Source organism: Tachysurus fulvidraco, chromosome 1 (assembly GCF_022655615.1).
Source record: "Tachysurus fulvidraco isolate hzauxx_2018 chromosome 1, HZAU_PFXX_2.0, whole genome shotgun sequence".
Lineage (NCBI taxonomy): Eukaryota > Metazoa > Chordata > Actinopteri > Siluriformes > Bagridae > Tachysurus > Tachysurus fulvidraco.
Window position 1 is genome coordinate 20,940,797 of NC_062518.1, and position 12,528 is coordinate 20,953,324.

Consider the following 12,528-nt stretch of genomic DNA (forward strand, 5'->3'; position numbering starts at 1 on the left):
AAGTTGATCAACTTGCTGGTTAAAGAAGGAGTCACAACTTTTGGCTTTTTTTGCAGAACCTGTGTGTTTGCTCAGTGGATTTTCAAAGGACCAACATGCACCACACACACACACACACACACACACACACACACACACACACACACACACACACACACACACACACACACACACACACACACACACACACACAGAGGTCAGCAGCTGGTTGTCACAAAGCTCAGAAATCCCCTCTAAATGACCCCAGCTCAGGACAAAGCTTTTGATTTAGTGCTTTTTATTGTGCCCGGTAGCCGACTCACAATGGAGAACAACAACCGTTTGTTCCTGACTACTCAAGTCCCCCTTCCTCATATAAAACCCTCTGTGTTTGTGTGTCTGTGTGTGGGTTGGAGTGTGTGGGTGAGTTATTTTTGCGAGAGAGCTAGAACTCCATTGTGCTTGAAAAGTTTTCTTGACCACTGATCAGTGAAAGAGGTCAAATTATATGCTGCAAACAAGGGTTCGGGTTTTACTGATCAATTTATCTGTGACTCTCTTATGCTAGCTTCCACTCAACATTAGCGATGCTAGCCGTGCTTGGTGAAGTGAAGAGCTTTATGGTCCATCTGACAGGGTGGTGGACTAATCCACCCAAAAAACTCTGGTTTGATGGGACGAGTTTTAAAAAGGCAGAAAAAAAATCCAAGGCCAAAACAAACAACACAAGAGGAAAAGGAGTGGATCTTCACTGACATTAATATGTCTCAGGGAAGTTGTATTAATGCAAAATATCATCCATGCGCAAATAATGTTTCGGAGCACAGAGACAAGTGAGATGGTCTGGAAAAAATGTTCCTTCTTTAAAGCAACTGGAGAACGAATTCCGAGTCGGAACATGACAAACCACACGATTCCACGTGTTTACTTTAAGTTCTAGGATTTCGGGTCTGATTTTCGCCTGGATGTTTCTGGACTGTGATACAAGCCTTGCCCATCATTATTCCTGACAGACATGTGGGTGTATCCGAACTGCCTGTCCTATGATTACTGAAAACCTAAATAAACTGACTCAACACATATTTCATGTCACACAGATGGCTATGTGACATGTGCCTGATATTTGATTCCCTTTCAAAAGACAGCTAAGAAATAAAACACAAAGGGAAAAGTGCTGGAAAATAATCAAACGACAGTGAGTTATGGTTCTAAATAAACGTGGAAATGTATTTTTTTAATCTGTTTTGCTATATACAGTTAATATATCTATGTGTATATTGTTACTAAAATGTATTAGAAGTAGCACGTTCATATAAACATGCCTTGACTACCAGATCTTTTGACCAATCAGGTTGAAATTTCAAAAATACGGGTAGACAATCTGCAACATGCATTAAAGCTCTAGCAAAGAGCTGCGTATCACATTACAAATTGCTAGCACTCCCTTTGCTCCAAGGTTGTATGTTCTTCGTGGTGTCTAGCTCGAAATCCAGCTCGTATAGTGTCACCGCTTCAATTGAGCTAGCTATCTTCTAATGCCTGTAGTGTAGCACCAGATATAACATATCTTATTTTCAATCTAATATCATGAAGCTCCATGACCCTGGGGTATAAAGAACACAGATGAATATCAGCTGAATATTAGAAATATTATTTCAGTTCTGACACCCAGGAAAGTAAGCAAGGTAATTCAACCAGGCTTTAGGAATGTAAACGATAAAAGGACATAGCAGACTGTGGAGTTTAGGATAATAAAGATGTTTTACATATTTCAGTTCAGGGCTCTTCAAAGTTGCCAGACTTGTTTAAAATGGCCTTCGTTGGTAGCTTGTTTTGGATCCCCATTCCTTAACCTCCTTAGATGGTTTGGGGCTGAATTAATTGAACATTTTAGATTCTACTGCAATCTTGTATAGATATACAGTACAAGAGAACCCTCTAGCTTTAAAGGTCCTCAAAAGTTAAAGAGTTGACCAAATACTTTTACAGGATCTTGCACCAATCCGGAATAATGCAACAACAGCACCTAATTGTCATAAAATAAGATCAGATTCAGTTTTAAACTCAACTAGGAATAAACAGATAATGTGTTCTAAACAGATACAAAATTCATATAAATGTTGAAGGCCAACTAGAAATGTGCATTAGAACTGAGATCCCATAGGACTTAGCTAAACCATGGCGTACATGTACAGACAAATACAGATCACTTTCATTCTCAAAAAAGTAGACGGAACTGCACAATTTGACTCAAAATGAAGTTCTAGCTTTGGCAAATCGAACCAACTTAATTTGTTGGAAAATATTGCAGGCTGGTGGGAGGTGCTGTAGGTGGTGCAGTGGCTTAGTGGTTAGCATCATTGCAGTGTTTGCAGAGTTCTCCCCATACCTCAGGGGTTTCCTTTGAGTACTCCAGGATCCTCCTCGGTCCAAAGACATTTTAGACAATTTAGGTTGATTTGCATCTTTAAATTGGTTGCAATGTGCAAATGTGTGTGTGTGTATACATGTACGATGGGTTATCACTCCATCCAATCGTTCTTCCCTGAGTCCCCTAGGAAAGGCTACAGGCTTCCGGGGAGCCTGTGCAGGATAAAGGGCTTAGAAAATGGATGGATGGGTGAATGGGATCAATTATGTGTTTGAGTGATGTAGCTGAGGTTAAGGAACTGTCAGAGCTAGAATTCACAGACTATGCTGGTTAGTCCTGGAATTTCTACATCTGGTGTGGACATCTTTCTACCCTACTGTTTGTCAGTGTTTACAGAAACATAATCACCCAGTTTAAGTTTCCAGTTTCGGAGAACTTAAATATGGCACACTATACATATACAGATACTGTTATGTCACTGTGTTATATCTCCTATTTATTAAAGTACATTTCTGATTTAATTTTTGTCCTTGTCACTGAATGATGCTTGACTCTATTCCACTTGTTGAGAAGTCAAATGTTTTCCTGTTCCTACAAATAAAGGTTCAACAGGCAGTGCAAAGTTTATCTGAGAATTAATGCTATGCCTTCGGTGTCACATGGACGGACTTGAATGTACGAGACTTTAGCCTCGAAGAGGGAGACAGTATTTCCCCAATGGTGCTCTTCTTTTCTTCCCGTGAAGGTCAAGCCTTAATAAAAAAATGTACCTGACTGCATATCTCACTTGTGTTCTATCTTCCCCCACTATGATATTCCCCCATCACCTATCCTTGCATTTTCTCTGCAAAGTTGAACTCTTTATTCAGTACTGCTGGCAGACTATATCTCTCGCTAGCCCTCATCCCCTTTCCATCATAGTCCTGGAGGGAACTCTGGTTAAAGAAGCATAGCTCAAGAGCCACAGGCTCTGTGTTATTTTTAAATGTATCCATCTCTACTGCCTCCAAAACCACTCTTATACTCACTTTCTCTGTCCCTGCCAGGTTGAGCCAGAGGTGTTTCTCTTCGATTGTATGTTAGCTTTTCGATATTAGCTTTCATGGGACTTCAGTCTTTCCCTGTTACTTGCTTTCACCACCAAATATCCATGTTTGTCTTAGATTTTTTCCCCTTTATCTCCTTTATCTCCTGAGCTTCAATGATATTTACCTCTCTACCAAGTACTAACATGGGCAAGCCAAGCCTTTCAACAGCCAGTGTTTCCTCAGCAGTTTGATCTATCGGTGTGATGTGACCGAGATTTCCCCATATCAATGTGGGCATACCCTGGGTTGTTTTCTTCCACCCAACAAAACAATGCAGTACCTATAGGTGGATTAGCTACCGTATATTGCCGTCTTGTGATGGAGGAATGGCATCCCATCATGGGAATTCGTATTTATTCACATTTAATTTCCACAACCCTAACCAAGATAAAGACCAGAGATAAATGAATTGATATCTATGACCCAAGGTTCCTAAGCTTTTTTAACAACATGGCCATACAAACCCTTGTTAACTTACAGCCTAACAGTAAACAAACTATGGACTGATGGCTAGGATCTGCTTAAAAAGATGACTACAGTATAAAATTACAGAGTGGAAAATCTATGGAACCATCATGGGACCTTGACTGAGCAGGTGTTATCAATGTGGTGGGCCATTCTCAGCATAAGAGTGGCATGTATACAGTACCTTGTATAGGGGGCCAAGTGAATATTGCTGCAGGTTGTAACCCGATTTATAAGCTATAGTCTGTAATTGTACACTTATAAGGTGTACCAAAGGGAATGTGTTTTTGTATAGATGCAAAAGAATAAGATAAGATCAAATTAAAATAATCCTTTATTCATCCCACAGATGAAGACATACTTAAAAAGACTTAACATAAAATCAACTATATAAAAATACATATTAATTATATCAACTATATAAAAATACGCAAAATATACAATGTACATAAATATACAGAGGACTATAATAATAATAATAATAATAATAATAATAATAATAATAATAATAATATGAAATAGAGAAAAACAGAGAAACTATTTCTATCAAGATAAAATGAGAATACATGAAATACCAGTAATCTGGTAAAACAAGTTGGAACCTGAAGGATAATAGTGATCTGAATCTACTGGTCTCATTAGGAACTGGAACAGTTGGTGAGGTGTTGTTTTTTTCTTGGCCCTCCTTACTTTTCTGCGACAAAATGGCTTAATCTGAGCCATGTGACCAGGTCCATCTGATTTGGGCTCTCAAAGTGGCGCACCCTTGAAATAAAGACTCGTCTGTGCCAGGTTCCCAAGCGTGCTGGCATCTAATAGCAGATGCAGGGTCCAAAAATTCAGAGAAGCCAGAACCTGCTCCATCTGGTGAGGCCCACTTCCCACTGTCCTGCATTTGAACTGCCCTAACTGTACTAGTGCACTGTATCTTTATGTCCTCTATCTGCACACTGGGATCTCTAAACAGCTTGAATTGAGAATAAAAGGATTACAGCTCTATAGTCTGTGTTTGGATTAAGTTTATAGATCAATGTGCATTTGTTTCATTGTTGTCACTGTATTCAAAACCCAGTAAGTTGTTTCAAAACAGGTCAAACCGACGCAGACATAACAAAAGTACATGGCACAAGAAAATCATTGCGGTAATATGGTGTGCACGATATATTAGGGTGTGTGGTAGACTAGTGGTTAAGGTGTTGGGATAATAATAATAATAATAATAATAATAATAATAATAATAATAATAATAATAATGTTTAATTTATATAGCGCCTTTCCCAAGCTCAAGGATGCCTTACAAGGTACAGTATTTCAAGACAAATGAAATAATCGTGTAACAAACAAACATATTCGTCGGACATTTGCCCATGACGAAGGATCACATGCAGCTGCATGAGATGATAACAGAAGACAGGACTATACACAAAAACATACAGTACAAGAGATAGGACTCTACATAGTACACGACACATACACCACATTTCAGAAAAATTTAAGGACTCCTAGTACATATGCATTTACTGATAATGAAGGTTGAAAAGGTGGGTCTTAAGCCTTGATTTAAATTCAGACAAAGTGGTGATGGTTCTGAGTGCAATGGGTAGGGAGTTCCATAGTGTTGGAGCAATGACAGAAAAGGATCTGCCACCCACAGAGGATAAATGGTATCTAGGAATACAAAGAAGTTCAGAATTTGAAGAACGGAGTGATCGTGACGGTACATAGGATGAGAGAAGATCGGAAAGATAAGGGGGGAAAGAGTATTTAGTGCCTTATAAGTGAGCAGTATGATTTTATATTTTATGTGAGATGAGACTGGCAGCCAGTGAAGATACCAATTGGAAGGTTGTGAGTTCGATTCCAGGTCCACCAAGCTGCCGCTGCTGGGTCCCTGAGCAAGGCTCTTAACTCTCAGTTGCTCAGCTGTATTTAAAAAAAAACAGATAATGTAGTCCTTCTGGATAAGGACAGACTCTGTTAGCCAGACACTTGCACTGCAAAAGGTATACACCACAGTTCATAGCTGAAATATTTGTCATTGCCTTTTTGTTAACAGCATAAGCATCATTCCCTACATAGAAATTACCGATTCATTCTTCTAAGTCTTATGATAACTAAGATTATTCAGTTAATTACTAGATTACTAGATTATTCATTTAATTTTCTGGCCAACCCAAGTCGTGGCCTAATGGTTAGAGAGACTGACTCCTAACCCTAAGGTTGTGGGCCACGAGTGAGGTGCCCTTGAGCAAGGCACCGAACCCCCCCAACTGCTACCTGAGCGCCGCAGTGGCTGCCGACTGCTCCGGGTGTGTGTTTACGGTGTGTGTGTTCACTGCTGTGTGTGTGCACTTTGGATGGGATAAACGCAGAGAACAAATTCTGAGTATGGGTCAACGTACTTAGCCGTATGTCACGTCACTTAAAACTACAAGGTTATACTTGCTCTGTGTTTGTCCACTGTGTCTCAAACAGAAATATTTTGAAAGAGATGTTGATGAATTTCCTTTTAAAACAGGAAGAATGATGATGTGTTGAACTGCTTGACTGAGTTACTGAATATAAACACACTTGACAGTGACTTACCAAACTAGTTAATCTTGGAAAACTGAAGATTTTAATAGGATTGGGGACAAATCTTATGTTAAAGCCAAAGGAGGCAATGTTCTGGCATTAAACAGCACAACAGTTAAACAGTTTCATTTGCTAAGGATTATCATGACGGACGTGCACAATTTTAACTTATTTTAAATGAATAACATATTTTTCAACCAAGGAAAAGGAAAAAGTTTTGCAAGATGACTGCTGGAAATGGGGCATGTCTTGTACCTCCTAAATAGCATGTAAATGGACAATTAAAAGACTAGTAAGACTAGTACAGAATGAGTCAGCATTCAATTTTTAACGGTTTTCCCAAAAACTCGTTTTGTATTGGGTTTTTTTAAGTAGACTACTGGCATCTCTTATAATGTGGGACGGGAACAAACACCTAAACTGACACGCCAATTCTTATTCAACCTGATATAATTGATTACAGTTACATCAAAGAACTCATGTGTGATCATAAATGTCTTGACCTTGGATGCTCTCCGAGGTCTACAAAGCCACAGGGGCAAAAGAGGAGAAGAGATGAGGGTGTCAATCAGCAGGGCAAGGCACTGGGCAGACAAACGAGGTGCTGTTTTGGCCAAGGTTGGGGGTTAATGTGATTACAGTGACTCCCAGCAGGGCCAAACCCTGACTCCTTAACTTTTTCTTTCTCTCTGGCACATACAAACACATCCACACATGCACGAAGGTCATGCCTGGGCCATGTCGAAAGCTTTTGTTTGTGGGAATATGGTTCCTGGTGCCCTTTACACCTCTGTTTAGTCTCTGAATCTTCGGCCGAGGTGGACGAAATACTATGGGCTAAGGTTCTGACATTAATTATCGAGGTCCACGGTGGGCCGTGAAATCCAATAAGGCCGCTGAAGTATGGAGGGCAATTACAGAAGACGCCTGTCTGCCACTGCCATGTCTGAAAGGGGTGCTTCCTGTCCAAACAGAGAGTAAGGTAACTGTCTTAATGCAAAACAGACAGAGCCATGTGTGTGTGTGTGTGTGTGTGTGTGTGTGTGTGTGTGTGTGTGTGTGCATGTGTGTTTGCGGCAGCAAGCTCAGGCCTCCACAGAACGAAGATAATCATCAAGCATTACAGATGTTTGATGGCTTTGTACGCACTGTTAATAGTAAACTTTCCAAACAGTGCATAACAGTACTATACCAGCTGGTACCACAGCAGTTCAGTAGTAAACCATAAGTGACGCTACTCCTAAACTAAACCTGAATGTAATGTCCAACCAATGTGTTTGTCCAATTTTTCTGGGAAAATGTTACAAAAAAAAAAAAAATCCTCCTCCAAACAAACACCAAATCTCTTGCAGATCACAAACTGAAACCACATGGTTCTCGGCATTCGCATAACATATTTTGAGCTGCCTCATCTGGTGTATAAGTCCTTTCTGAGTGATGCATTAAACCTAAAAACCCTAAGCATGAAATTTGGTAAGAGCCGAGAGAGTTGTTTGGAAACACTTTCTTTCATGCGTGCTGGAACAGCCATACATTAAACCTGAACAAAGCCAAACACTTTCTCGACTCAGATACACGCACCTTTCCCTCGAGGACCGAGCTGTTTTGAGTTCCCTTTCAGCGCCTTATGAAGTATGTACGAAATGTACATGATTTATAATGCAATCAGTGCTCTTGGGTCGCTGTGCCGGCCCGGAGTCGATCCTAAAACACGTGCGCACACAATTCTTTTTATTAGAATTATTATCATTTAATTCAAATTCATTCATCAACTCCAGACACAAGCGGAACATTCATTGCAGATATGATAGGATCTATTCACTCAATGCTTTGGATTTTGGAGGCATTTATTAACCCTAGCAACTTCGGACCGATCCGCCAGGGACGTGAATGATGAGATGAAGGTTCCTCTCATGGGAGCCTGAAGGCAACTTTCTCAAAATGGAGAAAGTGTGTATGTGTGTGTGTGTGTTTGTTTACATATTTATGGGAACCTTCTTTCTTTCTATTAAATAAAAGAGTCCTTTTTTTTTTCATTAAAATGAAAAAAAAAAAGTATGTCCTTCAAAGACTGGAATACGTTTAAGAAAAATGTTTAATAATTTATTAAATATAAAAACTTATTTTTATTCTAATTATTAACTATTAGTATTAGGATTATAATATTTTCTTATGGTTGCTGTGGTTAAGTTTAGTATTAATAATCTATATTAATAATAATAATAATAATAATAATAATAATAATAATAATAATAGCCTAGTGGTTAAAGTGTTGGACTACTAATCAGAAGGTTGTGAGTTCGATTCCTACATCCACCAAGCTGCCACTGCTGGGCCCTTGAGCAAGGCCCTTAATCCTCAATTGCTCAGTTGTTGAAAAAATGTGATTAAAAAAAAAGTAAGTCGCTCTGGATAAGGGCGTCTGCTAAATGCTGTAAATGTAAATGTAAGTATGGTAAGATACTGAAGTGTGTGTGTGTGTGTGTGTGTGTATTTGCACTCTGCATATTGCCCTTAGCACAGCGTGAAAACAGTTTAAATAGACTTTGAGATGGCTTGTAGAGATATGCAGGAAAGACAAGTAGCAGTTCTCTCTGAAGTTTCAGGTGTTTTCTGGCTCCATCATATACATGTGTGTGTGTGTGTGTGTGTGTGTGTGTGTGTGTGTGTGTGTGTGTGTGTGTGTGTGTGTGTGTGTGTGTGTGTGTGTGTGTGTGTGTGTGTGTATTCACTGCGAGGCACGAGTGCCGAGTGTTTACTGGAACCCTTTTTGTGCCTCACATGGCTTCCAAAACACAGCTGAAGGCCCGAAATACGAACAAGGTGCGTTTGACAGATGAGCTCTGTCCGTGAGCACAGCATATCGGCTTTACTGTAACGCTTCCTCAAGGCTGTGAGGGAACATGAAATACGCTCCATCTGTTTCGGCACAGAGAGCGGAAGAGGGGAAAGATGGAGAAAGAAACAACAAAAAAGAAAAGGGAAGAGAGAGCCAGACAGAGACAGAGGCAGAGAGAAAGAGAGAGAGAGAGAGAGAGAGAGAGAGAGAGAGAGAGAGAGAGAGAGAGATAGAGAGACGCACCACTCACCGACAAAAGATCTGGGAGACGAAAATATTTTCCTCCTGGGTCTTCCCACCCTCTAAAAACAGAGTCAGCGAGTCCATCTGTCCATCTGGGATTTTTGGTATAGACAGAGAAAAAGACAGAGAGATGGAGAGAGGGAGAATAAATGTCAAAGAAGACGTTTGTTTTTTTAATTGCGTATGTGTTAAAACCTTTTTTTCTTCTTCCTCTTTTAAATAGCTTTGAGATTCTGATGAACTGATTTATAAGGAGGGTTTAACTGAAGCCAATACAGAGCTTCTCATTATCTAAATTGGACTGTCAATGGAGAAAAGAGATGAGTGTGCATCCTTATCGTTTTCCATCCTTTCTTTCCTTCTCTCTTTAACACACACACACACACATAAACAGCCAGAGGCATGATACCATCATTAGATGAACACATGTTGGCCAATTCAGTGACAAGCAGTGTAACAAGGATTTAACAAGAAAAGTATAAAACAAAAATCTTGTTAATAACTGTTGATGTGGTGTTGATATGGCGACCGGTTTCTGTGAGAAGATTGAAGGAGTCTCTGGTACCATCACTTCAGAAATAAAGTCAGAAATAAAGTTAATGTTTCAGGAGTCATCAGGATTAATGAGAGTGTGTCAGACATGATGCAGAGATGGAGGTACAGTAGCAGAGATGGAGGATGTTGAGGTTCTCTTCAGGAGTGACGAGGATGGACAGGATTAGGAACGAGCACATCAGAGAGACAGCTCAGGTTGGCTGTTTTGGGGACAAGGACAGAGAGGCTAGATTGAGATGGTTTGGACATGTACAGAAGAGGGAGATGGTTATATTGGTAGAAGGATGTTGGAGATGGAGCTGCCATGCAAGAGGTCAAGAGGAAAGACAAAGAGGAGATATATACGGATGTGTTAAATGAGGACATGAAGGTAAATGGTGCGAGAGTAGAGTATGCAGAGGATAGGTGGAAACAGATGAGACCCCTAACGGGAAAAGCCCACATACATGAAGCATTTCAGATAAACATAAATTATAATATATTACCCATCAGCCCTAGCATGTCACATGGTCATGTCTGATGTCCCGATCAGGTAATTCTTTGTGGGAGGACACCTGAACAAGGAAAAAAACCACCATTCCTGTCCCGATTCGGACCTAGCTCCGACCTCCTTGCTTCATTAAGGATGTTGCTCCTCCACCTTGCTTCACTGAGGACGTTGCTCTGCATCCTTGCTCCACTGACTATGTCACTCAGTCTCCTTGTCCTGCTGAGGATACTTGTCCTGCTGGACATCACTACATCTCCTTGCTCTGCTGAGGATGTCCCCCTTCTGCTTTGCCCTGCAGAAGACACCAGTACAGCCTCACCTCACCGTGAGCATCTCTCTATCAACCTACTCTGCTTCAGATATCATTATGCCATGCCGCTACAATTTAGATGTCCACCTTATTACTCATAAAAGGATGTCACTCTGATCCTTGCTCCTCTATGGATGTCATTCAGCCCATTGCTTCATGGTGTATGCCACTTCATTGCTTCATTGCTTCATGCCACTTCTTGCTATGCAGAAAATTTCATTCCCCACTACGGCCTCACGAAGGTTGTGGCCCCCCTTTGGACTCCAAGGAGGACTTCATCCCACTACCAGGCTTTTTGGAGAGTGTTGCTTTTACTTATTGCCTTTTGGATGTCATGTGTTCTGCCTTCACAATGTATAGAGCTCCCAAGAACCCTAATCAGCCAAGGAGCTCATCTGTTTGTCCAGGACCTCCTCTTGAACCAGCCATGGTTACGCCAAAATCTGAGCTGAACTATTACCCACCAGCCCCGGCATGACCATGACAAATGTTCCACTGATCACTTGTTCCCATTCCAGTGTGTTTCTTTGTTAAGCGTTTTTTGTTGTGTTTTAGGCATTGTCATGTGTGCCACAGTATCTCCCAAAGTCAGTTTGTTCTTTGCTTCATGGCCATAGTTAATATTCCCGGTTCTTGTATTTGTTGTTTTGTTAACACTCTACTTAAAAGGACATAGTCTGCACTCGCATCTGCCATCGCCTGCTTCCTATATCTAACAAGGGTGTTCTAGAAATAGTAGCGGCTATGGGGATAAAAGTAAACTAATTTGTCTGTTCAAACATTTTAGGTGGCAATTAGTGAAAAATATGCAGACTGAACAAAAGAACATGTCCCTTTTATTCTAGTAACATGGATAATTTCTTACACAAAGGCAAGGGAACACGAGGTTGAATCACACACTCACACACACCCGCACTCTAAATAGGCTTCATTCAGGCTCAGTAATAGGCTGTCACTCATCCACCTGTGATGAGCTTTTGCAATGATGATTGCTAATGCAGTACAAATGTAGCTGATAAGACCGCAGTAATCCAAATATACGTAAGAAATAAATCATAACAGGGTATTGATTTCTAGAAAAATGGTCCATCAGACAGGAAGTGGATAGACCAAATCATATGGTCAGACAGGAAGTGGACCTTGAAGTCGGTTACTTTCTTATAACAGCTAATCCTCTGATGCAAGAATGTTGTATTTTTATACAGTGGAACCTTGGTGAACAAACTTAGCTCCATTACTAACTTTTGCCTTATGAATTGAATTGCATGGACACATGAAGCATTTTTGGCGTACGAAAAAATCGAACACCAGCTAAGTTGCGTGTACATTTGGGAGCCGCTCAAATGTTGTTTGCGTCAGTGGAAAGCCAAGTGTTAACCCATGCTTTCAAAAGCTATTTTCATATGTTTTTTTGTTGGGAATGGTAGCATGGGTAGTCTGTTCTATATTTAGCACAAGCTTAGAGGCACGACTTCGTTAGTGTTTGTCAAATTTTTTAAGATTTAGAGAAGACAAAGCACCCAAGGTCCCAAGAAAGTTAGCAACGATGGTAGCATAAAGAAAAAGTAGCCAGTTCCAATGGAAATCAAGAGAGAGAGAGAAAAAAGCAGCCGG